Here is a 14,850-nt window from a genome sequence, read left to right on the forward strand (position 1 = left end):
CATTTTTACTTATTTTCAGCTCTTAAACAGTTGCAGAACGCTAGGCTAATATGCCTTTAGGGTAGACCAGACCTGTCTGTAAACGTTGACAGGAAAATAAGGTTTCCTTAAACATTACTACACCTTTTGTATATCACTTTGAACTCCCAGATGAGCAGTTAATGTGGAGATAACAAGCCACACAGTCGGGATTGTGTCAATCATCGGTGCTGTGAATACCTGCCGTGTTCCATACTAAACTGTTTTGTTAATAGCCGGAGTGTGGGAAGAAGTGTTTTGTTAATAGTCGGAGTGTGGGATCGCACACATTTGTTAAACATGCCTTAAATGTCCCTTATTAAGTCATTTTGGCACCGATAGTTTTGAGTATAGGCCCACTGTCACTGATATCGCTAATACCCAACACATGTAGGGCTACTGATTTTCCACGATCGCGGAATCACGGACGGAATCGCGGAATTAGGCACTGGGAACAGAATTGGCATTTTGGGAAAGGAATTCTGTTTTGCAACTGCACCTTTGTTTAAAAAAAAAAAAACTGTGCTTTTACTGCTGTTATTCTCCTATAAAAAATAGATTGTTTTGAAAACTACACTACCCGCAAGCCCAGCGATGACGCTTGTATAAAACGTTTTTATATGTTTATTTGGATAACAAGAAAACAGGTGGTTTTGTGGGCGTTATTCTGATTGACTGTCTCTGTTGCGGCGCTGCCTGTGTGCTGTGCGAGTCGAATTGTTTTAAAAAAAGCTGCTAGCTGTTTTGTGAGAGTTCTATTCTGTGGAATAATTTTGGAGTTGTATATACAAAAAAGTGAAAAATACCTGAAAAAAACAAACCGTCAACCCCCCCCCCCCCCCCCCCCAATTAAAAAAAATAATTGAATTTATGTATTAATTTATTTAGTTATTATCGCAAATCCGTTTCTCCGTCAACCGCGCAACACAAGGAAATGACACTGTGGTTGAGGTGAAACCTTTAGTTTTATAATGTATTATTTCTAATTTATCATTAACTCCTTAACAATAATACGTAATCAGAGTGATTATTAGTTTTGTTTTATTTTTTTTTACCTTGTGTTGCTATAACATGGCTCTCTCTACTCTAGCTAGTAAGAACAGAAAATGGTGAAAATTGTAGATTCAACAATGACTGGACCAATAAATACGTATTTATTTTACCAACTGTACCAAACACAAAGCCAACGTGTTTACTGTGCAATGAATGTGTTTCTGTAGTTAAGGTATACAATATGAAAAGGCATTTTGAAACCAAACAAGGAGCTTTTGGAAATACGTATCCAGAGGGCACAGTAGTTAGAACAGGTGTAGGCAATTCCCGTCCTGGAGGGTCGGTGTCCCTCCTGCTTTTTGTTCCAACTGCACTCTAAATTACTTAATTGGACCAATTAAGTCCTTATTAGAAGCTTAATTGGTCACATAGAACAAAACACCAGCAGGGACACCGGCCCTCCAGGATCGGAATTGTCCACCCCTGAGTTAGAAGCGCTGATCTCTTCTTAACTTATACTATTAATATGTCACATGCATTTTAAAATGTTTGTAATGATACTCGGTTAAATTATCACACTGTTCTATTATTAAAGTACTATTCATATGGTCAAATGTGTAAGTCTTGTTCAATATATTTTGAAATTATGTAATATTTATTATTGCTTAAAAATATGCAGAGTAAAATACTCTGGCCCGCCTACTCCTAACTCCCCCCCCCCCCCCAATCTGGCCCCACTAGCATTTTTATACCGGTATCGCTGCGGAACCGTACCGAAACATCTGTCCAGACTGGAGTTCTTATCGGTGTCGTACCGATATAACTATCGGTACAAAACTCAAAAAAGAGCAGGTTTCGCACCTGTTTTGCTACGATGGGAACAGTTTAAGTGTGGACAGGTAAACCAACACGGTATTGATACAGTTAAGTCAATATTCTGAAGCACGCGCACGTCTTGCTTTACAGTTTAAATACTTTAAAACAGCTTTACATTTTACGGTGATACCTTTTATCATGGCTTCACCAAAAAATGCTCAAATAAGTGACACAATAATCTCCACCAAATTAGTGATGAGGACTGTGAAGTAAAACATACTGCAGAGCAGTGCTGCTCTAAAATAAAATCCCTTGTGAGGGAATATGAAAAAACTTGTTTGTATTCTGCTTGTCTCATAATACTGATTGAGCACCATAACAAAATACTGTACATGGACAAGATGGCAAAACATGCTGTATTACATAACAGCAGAATAGCACTGTAAACCTAAAAAGAGAAACGAGCGCGCGCAGAATAGCACTGTAAACCTAAAAAGAGAAACGAGCGCGCGCAGAATAGCACTGTAAACCTAAAAAGAGAAACGAGCGCGCGCAGAATAGCACTGTAAACCTAAAAAGAGAATCGAGCGCGCGCAGAATAGAACCGTAAGGGTAAAATAAAACTGCAAGCAAATTAATTTATTTTGAGAGGTTGCATTTTTTGCATTTTAGAGTTACAGATTGTGTTTTTGTGCGCTCGTATTTTTTACAGTAATCTCACTCCATATTATGTTCACATAACTGGTACGCTGGTACGCATACGGACCAATAAGAAAATGCAGACTTGGTTATTGTTGTTGAAGACGTAAGCGTACAGTCAGTATTTTTTTTAAAAGGAAAGCATTAATAAAAGGCAGCGACGGTGCTCACGTTTTGAAGGCGAGCTATACATGCCTAATGTATGGATTATGGAAATTGTGCCTTATTTTTTCAGGGTTTTTGTTTTTTTGTTTTATGAAAAAAAGAAATTAAAATACGAACCTCACCAACTGTCACAAATGTGTTAATAGCTTAAAAAAATGAAAAATAAAACAAACAAACAAACAAACAAACAAAGGGAACATTTTCCCCCCCGGATCTGCACTGATCACATCAGAATAGCCCTGGGGGACTGAGTAAAAGTATTCATCTCCGAATACTAATAATCTGAAGTTACAGCATGGTAGAAGTCAACATCACCACAGTACAACACAATGTTAAAAATAAAACCTCATTATCAGAGCAGCAGAAGTCTGGACCATTCAGAATTATTACAACAACCAGAGAGAGGAAGCTTTACTGTAGCAATGAATAAAAACAAAAATGATTTAAATGTTAGGAAGTGTCTTTCGTGTGACCCCTCTTTGCACTCAGAGCCATGAAAACGAAGTCCAAGAACAGAGACATCATCCATCACTATTAAACAAACACTAATTAGTGCTAAATTTATACTAAAATAAACGTAATAACAATATTTCTCTAGTATGCTGTGAAATGAGGCAGCTGGCTCAGTATTTTGAAGGATGCCGAATGCTGCATTTGAAAAAAAAAAAAAAAGTAGTAGAATTAATCCAACATTTCAATGACGTGTTCAGAACTTACTTTCATGCGCTTTTACACACACACACACACTTAAATATGTACTAGCCTATAAGTGCTGGACAAACACTGCTGGGAAAAATGACCATGTTTATATAATAGAATTTAAAAGTGACTGTATCAAAAAGATAATGCAAAAGGCAGGGGTTTTCAACCGGGGGGTATGCATACCCCTGGGTGTCTTCTAACAATCATAGGGGGCACGCAGGACGACTCCGAAATTAAAGTAAAAGAAAAATAATGATCTTGAACAGTTATTTATTTATTAACGTTACTGTATATTATTGCTAAACCACCATGCATAAATATTTAATTTCTGTTTAACACAATAATCGCAATACTTTGGCTAATAATTTGGCTGTTTTTGTTTTATTTATTTATTAGGGGCGGCTGCATTTTAGTAACAGCAATAGCGACTGGTTGAATTTGTTTTGTGTTTGGTACAGTGTACATCCAGATTATCCTGTGTATCGTTTCTCTCAATTGATATATCTCTTACTTGCAAAAGAAAAACAAAGGAAGAACAAAGGAACAGTCTGCAGAAAGTAAGCCACGTAAAGTTACAATGAGTCCCTTTGGATCATTTTTATGTTGGCTTTAATAAAACGTTTATCATTGTTAGTTAATATATTTTTTCTTGAGGTTAATGTTTTTAAATGGCTCATATAATTATGTGGAGATGGGAAGTAAATGGTAACATGGCAAACATTGACAGTACAGACTATTTCAGCTTTATAATAAACTTTGCTGAATAAAAAGCAAATGCATGTGTTTCCAAAGAGATTCAAAAATACTTGATCCAATAAATTGTAATTAAAATGTTTAAGAATTACTGTTTGGTATTCTGTATATATATATATTATGCACACAGTATATATATTTATAAATTGGGGGGGGGGGGGTGCTTAAAAAAACCGCTGTGGAGTTATACCCAGGAAAAAGACAGACACACTGGATTTCAAATGTAGAACTCTATTTTTAATCCGACAGCAGCAACCAACAAACAGGAAATGGAAACATCCACTCTGCCTCTACAGACTGCAGGAATGAACCACTCAATAACACCATAAGTAACAGAAATTTAACAGACAATAGGCATTTTCCCCAAAACCCTGCAGTCCCAGCATTCTTTACGCCTCTATATACAAATTAGCTACTGGCCACCTGAGCAGCCAACAGACAAAGCAGAGAGCACCACCATCAGAGCTCATTACACTATTAAAAAAAAAAAATTGGAAAAATGTATTTGTTAAGATTATGCTGCCTTTTATTGCAATTGTGGTTCCATTCAGTAGAGAGAAAATTGTAAAGGGGTACTTGAGCTAAAACCTCCAGACAGAATGGGTAGTTTTAAAAAGAAAGGTTGAAAACCACTGTGCAAAGGAAACCAATGCATAAATTGGGTCTGAAATCAATAACAAACATTCTACAGTACAGAAGAGTGTGCCTCTCCATATTTATGAGGTACTAGGTTTATTTTTCCAGCAAGAGATATTTTGCAGTTTCTTTTTGTATAGATGTAATTTCATGCAGTATGGGCAAGAGGACAGCGAAGTGAAGCTGATAAAACTGTGCCAAATGACATATCTAATTATAAGAGGCACACAACACACGACGTATTATCTTATAATTTACAAAAATAAAGACTGCACTATTAAACCAACACGTGGTGTTGTTTTGTAGATGTCCCATGCACTAGATGACATCTGTACGGAGGGTAAGCTGTGCTGGGATTCGGATACATCCATTTTGGTGATTGGTTGATTTCTCATGCAGATTTACAATCCTTGTTAATCTTTGCTGTTCCTCTACTTCCCCTGGCCTCCGCTACTAAGTGGAGACACCACCACACACATTGCAGAGTATACCAGATTACTGCGGAGTATACCAGTTTCACCCATTTCAGGTTTTAATATATGCCTTATTGGCCCCAGTGTATGCAGTACAGTAGACCCTCCTGGTCCCTCCCAGACAGTTCAGGAGAGGACTGGGCTGTGAAGTCATTAGCTCCTGACAACCTGGGGATTTTCCAAGACAAAGAAGAGCCTTAGAGGCCCTTATTAGCAGAAACCTCTGGGGAGCCTTTCTGCAGAAATGGTGACACTGTAGCGGACCAGTCTACAGGGCCATTCACCACAAGCAGAAAGGAGCTATACACATTGCTAGTTATTGACCTCACTAGCCTCTCATTCCTAGCATTACACAAGGTAGGGGCCGAAGGAAGCTGGACTCTCAGGTTAGAGAAAACAAACACAGAACGAAAACTCTTTCAGACACAATCAAACTATCTGCATGGGAAAAACAAAAACGTTTCAGAGACTAAACTGCGACCCTGGCTCTTTAAATGGCATCTAGTAATGAGAACAAAGGATTCCTGGGCAGAAATGAAAATACAATACAGGAGGAATGCGGAGCGGAAGGGTTACCAGAAGGGCAGGCTTGCAAAGATGAACACTTAGGTTTACATTTAGAGATATAAAAAGTATTGGAGGCTCTTGCACAGAACCCAGTAGATCTACAACAGGAAATAAACAACAATAATCAATGCACTGAGAACACTTGACTATTCAGAAAAGCCTTCAAAAACAACTGAAAACAGCTGAGCAAACGCAACGTGTATAAAGAATGACGCGAGACACGACATCAGGGTTGGTTACAAAGAACAAGACCAGAATATGAACCGACAGCATGATTTCTCAAACGCATGCAAACTGTAATAAAAGCTGACTAGAGTGAAACCATGTTAAGTGTGGATGTTTTTAACCTGATAAAAGGATAAACAGTACACAGAACTCTCTCCAAATATACAGTGAATATACAGTGGTGCTGTGATACTGTATGCATTCAGTGGCAAAAACGAGCATGTTCTTATTTGTTAGAACAATTTATACAGTCAGCACTCACACATCCGACCCTATACAATTTTGATTTCAGTGACGGTTAAACGAGTGTGATGCATATCTGATTATTTAATCTGATTAGACGTGTTTGTAGGTGAGCACGTTGTAACCTGCCCCCTACCACCCAAACAACCCCCTGCCCTGCACACACAGACACACAAACACATTTTGTACAGAAAGAAAAAATATGACTTGGGTTTGAGGAACGTATATTGTAGCACATATTTCTCTTTTCTTTATTTCTGTTTAACCATTTGAAGACGGTCCTCCTGTTAGTTTCGTTTTTCATCCAGAGGGGTCTTTCATCGATTCTTTCATTGAAATTTGTTTGCGCACGAGTTGGGGGAATAACACAGCAGTAAAAGACAAACACGTTTTTGAAGGCAACACAAAAAAGATACCATGTCAAAAATAGATAGCTGAAAAAAACTACGTTTTAAAATAAGTAAGCTTCCATTTAGATGTACTGTAGTTGGTTTTGTTGGTACAGTACTATATTTTCAACAGTACTTTTAAATCTGGTACATATTGTAGCAGTATGTAAATCCCCTGTTAACGACCCAACAGCAAAATAAAATCAAAATGTTACCCATGCACAGAGCTGCGTAAAACGTAAAGGCAAGTAAAGGCAATGCAATTTAGCAAAAAGATAACACCACCAGTTTCCAGAATTAAAATAGTACCCAAAGTGAGTATTCAAAATTACAGAACATAGTGCTCGATAAGGCCCTAATGTCACAGTTCATTTGCAAATGAAAATGCAAAAAAGCAACTAAAGATCACAGATTCTTTTAAAAAATGCATCGGAACTTGGTGTCAACCAGGTTAAATATTCTCTTTAAAAAAAAATTAATCAACCTGCAAAGAAGATGCGGCGACACCTGCAGTGGAAACTTCCACTGACTTTTCTGTCCCCGGGTAAGACCTGACTTTCCAAAATACTAAGAGCAGTAGCTCAGGCTCTCTCTCTCTCTTGAACCTATGAGCTGCTGTTATGAAGAGGGCTTCTCCAAAACAGGGAGGGAGCCCCCAGTTTCAGGAGCCTCCCTCCCACGCTGGAAGGCACCTGAGCTGTTAAAACACCATGGCACCTTTCTATGTACTAGCCCACACACTCTCTCCTTCAGCTTCCAACTACATAACCCTGAACCATTACCACACACAACAGCCTTACTCTAGCTTTCAAGATTATCAAGAGTAATACTATGTATTAGAGAGGATGTCTTTCTAATGGGTTACAGTAATGTGTGTGTTCTAGCTTCAAATGCAACTGTTGTGTGCAGCTCATAGTCGTAGTGAACAGGGGATGTGGGTTTGCAATCGAGTTCATCCACAGTGATCTGTCTTGGTCCCTTCCTGATGTACCCAGGATGGAAACCATACCGGTCCTATTGCATATCGGTTTCATCCACCTTGAGCAAAGTTGTAAATCTAAGATTAACAGATAAACCTTCTGTGAATTTTAGCTCTTGTACAAAATACTTTTTGTAAATGTAGTCCAGTATTCGAAAATTATATTGCCCAACATGCCCGAGTCGGGCACCTACAATTTGTCAATGCCCTAAAACAAAAGCAAGCGATTACTTTATTACAGATTTAAACTTCCATATTTGCTATCACTTTCTTTTTTTACCTACATCACTTCCAGCCAGCATCTCATGTGTTTAGAACCTCAGAACCAAGCCATAGACTATTACAAAAATTCTTCTTTAGTTGAAATTCTGTTGGCTCTGTTTCCAAGCACTTCCGCCTGTGAAAGAGGGTTCCTGCTGAATTTCAACCACATGCAGCAGTGGAACATTGGATGTTTGAGACGGTTGGCACGAGACACACTGTTGACACACAAAGACATGCAGTCCAGAAGTCCTTTATCAGTGTGGAGCGACCAGCAGAAGTTATTTTTTTCAGTTCCACACTTAATTTTGTGTTGGGCTTGTAAAATTATGGGAATATTCTACCCCTGTAGTCATCTTACTTTTTCCTTTTGCGTTTATTTCACATTTTAAAATGTTTTTCATATACAGTATTAAAAAATACAGTGGTTTACAATGAATCAAGAGTCTACAATTGCTGAAACTTAGTATTTTTTGTTTGGTAAAAGGTTTGCAGATGATTTGCAAAATGTTTTATAGTAATTAATTCAACCCAAGTCTGTCCTGTGTAGGCTAAACACAACATAAAAAAGTCATAGGCCATACACAAACCAATTATTTGATTATTTTGAAAAAGCTCCAAATAAGCTGTTAAGAAACAGCTGCTTGGATTTGTGTGGATTGTCAACAGAGTCTAAGAAAAGAAGCAATCAACACAAATTCAAGCAGCTGTTTTCACTTCTTTCACTCGGAATGGTAAATTAACCCAATCAACACCAATGACCCTTACCTGATTGTCAGAACCCAGGTCAATCCGAATACTCAAGTAATCAGTTTGTGCAGCATTAAATATAGAATTACTACTGTATCTGAATAACTGTGAACCAGGGTCATGTACAGTATTATTACTTTATCTTCTAGCTGTTTATCACGTAAAGGCCCTTTTGTACCAGATTTATGATGCAACAGCAGCTTGCCACATGTCTTGTAACACGCACTGCCCAGTACATGTAAAGAATAGTTTATCTAGTGTTGCAACACTAACATACAGTTGTAGCAGCTGCCACACGCTGTCAAGGGGTGTAGCAAGTGCTTTAGTATGTGACACATAGGGAGTTTATCAATTTCCAGGAGTTTGAAGCAGGTGAAACCGATACTGGGTGTTCAGTTAGTTTTAAGGTATGTGGCACAAGGTAGCAAGGTGCACCGATCTCACTGTGGCTCATAGGGCCGATGGGGGAAACTCGTGGGAGGGGAGTGTTGTCGCCACCCCCCTCCCCCTCCCATTTTTGAAAAAAGGGATTAAAATGGTGCATTCTGGCACAATTCTGGATGATTTAAGCAGGTGCTAGACTAGTAGTGGTCTGCTTGCAGTCTGACAACGTACTCCATTAGTGCAACAAAGGAGTTTTATTTCAGCACTGCTCACAGCAAGACAAGATCAACAAGAAGAAAAATTTACTTTTGGAGCATCAAGGCCCCTGCAATGTAAATGTGTGTGGAATTGGTGACCACACTTTTAATTGTGTACAGTTATAATATGGGAAACAGCATGCTGCAGCTACCATGCTCAGCATTAGTCAAGTCCTGATCTGACGAGCATGTACTGTAACACAGACAGCTCTTATGATTACATGTTAACAAGTTTAACTTGCAACGTGTTCGTTCTGCTAGTTTCGCAAGCACATTGTCATGAGCACAAACTGAGAGCTAAATTTAGTGAATTACAGTTTAATTTACTGCAGTACATTTCATTTTTAATTCTCTAAAAAATGTTTTTATCAGCAGTACACGGATTACAGTACTTATGTGTTCTGTTTTCAGCTCTCTGGTCAGTTTGAGAAATAAACACAGTTTTCCCTGCAAAAGCTGACCCTGCTTTAGTACAAAACTTACAGTACATTACTGTTTTTATTATGGTAACGTCTTAAATTACCATGCTTGCTTCTTTGGCTGAAGACCCCTGACAGTAAACAATGTTGTGGCTGCTAAAGAAGATGCAACAGAAATCAAAAATCTGTTCATGGGACTCAAAACTTTATTTAGGCTGGCAAAAGATAATGTAGGTTTATTGGAGTTCGCAAAAAAAAACAGCTTGATACGATAACCTTTTCACTTGCTTTTTTGTTTAATTATTGAGCTTATTGCTTATTACAGCCCTTCATTAAAATTATTTTCTTTATGTTAAGTTTTCGGGTCATTTTGTTAATGCACGTTTGCAACACACAATCCTTAAGTATTTTTATTTTAGTTTTTTGCTGTTTGAATGCAATGCAACTTAATTTTTAGCAATTCTTTACACAACAGTACTCATACATGTTTGGTCATCATCACAACTGTTGCATGAAACTCCGATCATCATATTCTGCTGGCGTTAATAACATACAAATTTTTACTATAACAAAAGGAATACGCTTTTTTCTTTTTTGCATATGTATAGCTATTACGTACTTTATATCACCTTACAGTACAATAATACGAAACAAAAGGACTAAATGATAATACCTGAAAATAATCTTAATATTTTTAAATTAAGTTGCCAGCGCAAACATCGTATTAGGTGGCTTATTTTGAAAACCCTGCTGATAGACAGGCTGAGGAAGAAGATGTTGTGAAGCCCAAGGTCTAGCCTATACTTGGCACTCCTGTTTGTGTATAAGAAGGTCTGTCAGACCTATTTATGTTACTTCAAACGCAACAGGAGCCTAGTTGGTGCCTGTACAACATGTTGATCCAAACGGGTTCATGAATTCTATCCGATGCTGATAAAAACAGATGACTGGGCTGGCCAAGTTCCTCAAACTTGGGGGAGGCATTTTTCAATTGGGGACCCCCAACTGCAAACAGAGGGAAAGGTAAATCACAAAAAAGGAAGAAAAACTGGACTGCAGTTAAAAGTAATAGTTTGATGGATACTGTCTGAAAGAATCACAAGAGTTAAGGACCACTTTCTGTACATTAAATAGATGTTGTTTTACAAAAGACAAGTTTTCTGAAGGTCTTGTGGAAATCTTTGCAGATTTCCACAACATTTCCCTGGACACCAGTATAAGAACCACTGGCCTAGTTCATCTGTACGAGAATGTCCTCTGAGAACATCAGATGGAAAGCGTCATTGTGTGGCTGCGAATAAACACGACTGTTCGGAGCTGGACGCAGGAGCGCACAGCACCCTGTTCTTCCTTGATTCCTGCTGGGAATGGATGAGTGGGGTGGAGAGTGTACTGCATTAACTCTTTCTGCATTAGAAAAAAAGAGTTTACACAGCGTATCAATGGAGTACCGACTGCAGAACAAAGATTATATCAAAAAGCAAGCGGAATGAATGACTTCATTATGATTATTTTATACACGGAAATCCTCCAAGCAGTTCTTTCTTGGTATTAAGAGTAACCCACTAATGAACTGCAGAAATAATCTGCTGTGATTAGGACATGCTCCCCCAGCTTTTCATTTCATTCTCCTGCAGTATCAATTCACAGCTCTATCCTCGTTCCCCCCCCCCCCCCCCCCCATCCATGAGAACACATTTCTACAGGATCCTTGAAATCAAAGTGCTTACAGAATGCTCATTGTGGATCCTGTTGCCTTGTTTATAGGTTGTCCATGTTTATAGCTAGTGATTATAACTCAAAGTACACATTAGAGGGCATTCTTGTTGTTAACAATCACTTTGACATTTGATGTTAAGCTTCAGTCATAAAATCAGTGACTTTTTAAAATTCTGAAGTTTAAAGCACCACAAAATATCTTATAGCAACTAAGTTCAAATGGTACGACGGAGTGTAAACACGAATCTGTCGTCCCTTGCAACACTTTGCCCCTAGTGGTTTACAGTTACACTCTGCTGTACCATCTAAACTTGTGTAAGAGTTCTGTTGAGACCACAGGGGTGATTTAAACATTTAAAAGGGCACTAGGGTATGATGACTAAAAGCACAAAGTGATGGGTCTAAACTAGAAGGAGAACACAAGACAACTGTGATATGTCATACTCCTACCAAGTGGCTCTTTATCTACACCACAGAAACGTCACCGAAATGTGCAAAACTCTAGTCTAGTGCATGACTGTGTGAGAAGGAGTAGCGTTGCAGTCAAGGATAGCAGAGGGAATACTGTAGCAGTCAGGAAGCAGGAGATTGCAGTTCAAAGTGCTTGGTACCGTACTTTTATTAACAAACAATTAAAGAAACAAAAGGTTTAAATAAAAATAAAAAAACGCACCTAAACAATTACTGGCGCAATGCAGCTCCTCTTTTATAGCTTGTTGCCAGGTGTAACTGATCATCAATCAATCCATATGCCACACATTTGTACCTTAGCGGGGATTCTGACACCAGCCCTGCCATATTTAGAACTTTTTGAAAAGCATACAATATTTACATACGCCGGGCCCCTGCCCCATTGTGGAACTAACAAAACATTTATGTATGCCATTGATTATTTATGTATGCCATTGATTATTTGTCTCCCACTGCTCAAAGAAAGTGACCTGCAGTACTTGTGTCTGTTTCTCCAAGGTCCTGGCAACCCTCACCACATGCAACATGTCACCTACAGTAAGCATAGCACTGCCATCAAAAAGACTGTCAGGGAAAACACAGGGCATAGAGGGAAAAGGAGAAGTTGCAATTCAGCAGAGCCCTGCAGAGTCAGCACTGCAGGAGACGTGACAGTCAAATCTTGACCCTGGGTCAAAGTCACCATCATAACACTTTATGCTACTTTCCAAAACATTGTAATGTTGTATAACTGTACAGTTCTCATACCAGTGACCAGTAATCTGAACTTCTTTATTTGAGGAGTCGTGCTCTGCAGCGAGAGCCTGTCATTGTGCTCACCGAGTCTCACCCTATAGTGGCCTCAGGGCAACACTTCTCCCAACAAACTTTCACAGAGACGCCACCACTGTCTCGCTACATCCTCCTGTACAGTAACAGAGAGGAGAGGAGTGGTATCAACAGCTGCCTGCCCTGCCCCCTATCCCCTGTAGTATAGTTGAGGGTAAATGTGGGTAAATAAAGTGTTTACTCACTCCAACTCTATTGTGATAAGCAAATCCTGGCTACACCACCTGTTAAAGCCAAGGCATATTCCAATTAATTATATAAAGCGATTCAAGTGCATTTAATGATGGGCAGAATCTCTTCAGATTAACCTTTAACCCTAAATTTTGAACAACCCCCACAATTGACATGCATGTAATCTAAGGGCATCTCTGAACACCCTTAGTGCCAACCATGAACACCAAAAAGGTTTGTTTACCCACTTCTTTTTCTTTACCACAATGCTGCTGCCCTGCCTCTGCCCCTGGCTGTGTGTTTAGATGCACTGGAGAGAGGCACAGAGATAAGAGGTACTGTAGATCTGAAACTAGATTATGTTTACAGCTGCAAGCACACCAGTGAAAATTCACGCACCGCATATCATGGGAACAGTACAGTGTATAAATATTAAATTTACAACCAACTAAATACAGTTGACACCCAAGAATACTGAAAACAAATTATAATTAATACATTATTACAAAATGTACTTTATTGTGTAATGCTTTGCAACAAATAAAATAAAAAGTACAAGTTGAACAAATTGATTCATATCATCAGTGCTAGTCGGGTTCCTAGAACCTGACTGATCTCATAATCACAAAACATTACTACAGATAGTAGTATTCTGTGTGTGTCTCATTTCGCAAAGAGATTATTTTTTTTTTTTTGGTCTAAATTTTAGTACACCCACCTGTTCTTTAAACATATTGCCCAAACAATACAAAACAAAACAAAACCAGGAAGGAAACACTTTGAAATGACTCGTGTTTCATATTAAGTTATAATATAAGTGCTATCAGACAAATGCATGAGGTATATCATTTGCGAGCTGCTTGGAGGAGTGGCCGGATTTCACAATCCAGTTAAGGGAAGCTAACTCTTGAATGACTTGCACGTTTTTGGTTTATACATTTGTAGCAATAATAAACTGGAGAGTCAGGCAAATTGCTATTTATCGATCATCTGCGTGATAAGTTAAGACGAGACCCATAACACACAGCAAGCAGTGACGATATAAAAACAATAAGAGAAACAGAAACGTAAGCAATACAGTATACTAACAAACTAACTAACGTCCACGCAAATATCTTCTTAGCATCGTTATTAGAATTGAAAAAATTAAAAGTGTTTCTTTTTTCTCACCTGCGTGAAAAAAAGCTCTGTCCCGATCAAGAGTCAGCTACTGGCAGCACCAACAACGAAAGTTAAAAACACGGAGGGGGAATGGAATAAAACATCAAAATAAAATCAAAACAAAAACACTTAACAAATAAACCCCCCCACCCCCCGGATTTGACAGCTAAAACATTTTCCCGGAGTTTTAGATTGGCAGAAACCTACATTATACTAAGTAAACATGGATTCAGTAGTGCGAGCTTCCCAACAGCAGCTACCATGTTTGACACTAACTCTCAACTTTCAACTTTAACCCGCTTGGCGGTTTGGTAGCGTCGTCAGGGATGTCTGTTTATATATTACGAACGATGAATTAAAAAGGTGAAATTGTTTGCGTGCAAACAATTCTGTGACGTCGTAAATTACAATACCGAAGGTCGAGTAATTTCTAAACTGTCACAGAAACCCGAGATGGAATTATTTTCCTGTAAGTCACTAAAGTGTCCCATCTATTATTTTTTTTTTTTATAATACATGGATACCCTTGTGATGCTAATATTAAAGAAGACGAGGTTCAGCAGTACAGTTCGTTTTTTTTTTTAAACGCAGTGTTTCAGTGTTTCAGTGCTGTACACTAATGCACATTTTTATTGCACGCAGGCAATAAAAATGTGCATTATAAATATCATATGGGAGAGTAAGACCTCACCTAGAATATTGGGTGCGTTCACGAGAGGCAGATTCTGCAAAGATTCTGCAAAGATTCTGAAAATTAATTGGCTACTGCTC

The 14,850-nt window shown here is 38.5% G+C and overlaps 1 protein-coding gene across 2 annotated transcripts in view; it reads right to left on the bottom strand.

Annotated features, from left to right (window-relative positions):
- Positions 1 to 14,393, bottom strand: part of LOC117411330 (lysocardiolipin acyltransferase 1-like) — a 56,935-nt gene extending 42,542 nt beyond the window's left edge. Inside the window, exon 1 of one of the 2 annotated variants that reach the window (XM_034018678.3) lies at positions 14,089 to 14,393. The gene's annotated coding sequence lies outside the window, so the exon portion shown is untranslated. Of the gene's footprint in view, positions 1 to 12,932; positions 12,954 to 14,088 lie in introns of those variants that run through there. The other variant, XM_059025592.1, reaches the window with a different exon arrangement.
- Positions 14,394 to 14,850: the final 457 nt, after the last annotated feature.

The sequence above is a fragment of the Acipenser ruthenus genome, chromosome 6, assembly GCF_902713425.1.
Source record: "Acipenser ruthenus chromosome 6, fAciRut3.2 maternal haplotype, whole genome shotgun sequence".
Taxonomy (NCBI): Eukaryota; Metazoa; Chordata; class Actinopteri; order Acipenseriformes; family Acipenseridae; genus Acipenser; species Acipenser ruthenus.